This window comes from Pongo abelii, chromosome 3 (assembly GCF_028885655.2).
Source record: "Pongo abelii isolate AG06213 chromosome 3, NHGRI_mPonAbe1-v2.0_pri, whole genome shotgun sequence".
Classification (NCBI taxonomy): Eukaryota; Metazoa; Chordata; class Mammalia; order Primates; family Hominidae; genus Pongo; species Pongo abelii.
Genome location: NC_071988.2, coordinates 140382357 through 140383675, shown reverse-complemented (window position 1 = coordinate 140383675; position 1319 = coordinate 140382357).

The following is a 1319-nucleotide window of genomic DNA, read 5'->3' as shown; positions in this document are numbered from 1 at the left end:
ACTGGAAAAGGATGTCCCAATTATCTAGATTGAATGAGGTAGTTTTTCTCTGTGCATTACTGCTAGCAATATTTATACGAGTAAATGAGAGTTATTGAGAGCAGAAGCAATGTGGTATTTCCAGAAATGAAATCTTCAATGGAGTCAGTTTGCTGGATAAATGTTCTAATCTTTTGAGAAGTCCTAGATTTATAGCCTCAAAACTAACTATATATACATGAGAATCCAGCAGAAGTTCAGCCCCTATTACCCAACATCAAACAGCGGATAATGCTAAAGTCACACACAAACTCTAAGATTACAGGATTGTTCTAAGAAAGACCTTTCGCATAAGCAAAGGTTTATGTTTTTAATAGATCACAAAATACGAGACACTTTCAGATCAAAGACTACTGTTTAGACTAAGTCCCAACTGGGTTTTCATTTTGTCAAGTTAATAAGGATTATATTAAACAAATTAGTAAAGTCTGAAACTATACTTCAAAGGGTAAATCTTATGTTCTAAATTCAGGATGAAAACAGTACAGGTTTTAAAATAAGCTGCTATAACTAACTGAAAGATAATTTTGCAATTAAGATGGGTAGAAAAGTATTTTAAAAGACATGAAAAGGAGTAACTCCTAATAGCAGCTATGACACCCTGATACACAATGTAGCTCCCAAGTATCCCATCTTTATACTCTATTAACTTAAATGAAACTATAGCATATCACTGACCTGGCCTCAGAATAAGGGAGATAGGAAATAAGGGCTCATAAAGTGGCTCTACTACTTACCAGAGTAACAGAGCAGAGCTGCTGCAGTAGTGATCCCTCTCAACTCTGGATCTGTGAGCTGGTTGCCATGCCACACTCCTGCTTGATTCTCACTTCCCAGGTTGACACCTTGACCTCTCACACTGTGCTGTTTCATGATGACCTTATTACATTCTGACTGCCATCACCACAATTCTGTGGTCTAATCTGATTCATTTGTGTTTGGGTATGGTATTCCACACCATAAAATCTGTTCTACCTGACATCATCAACTACCTGCCCCCTTCTTTCTCCACAGTGAAGAAGAGTAAAAAAGTATTCCTACTCAATCAGTACTTTGGGCCTCCTAATCCCCATCCTCTGAAAGGAGGAAGGTCAGTGGGAAAATGGTTCTCACTGTAAATAAATATCAACAGTTGGTTTGGAATACCATGAATTATAATTCTGTAAAAACTCAGACATGCTGATCTTCTAACTTCTAAACTAGGTTATTTCACAATAATTAGCTTCTATCCCCTGTAAGGAATTAGTGCATAAAGCAACTAAAAATTTATTTCTACACAA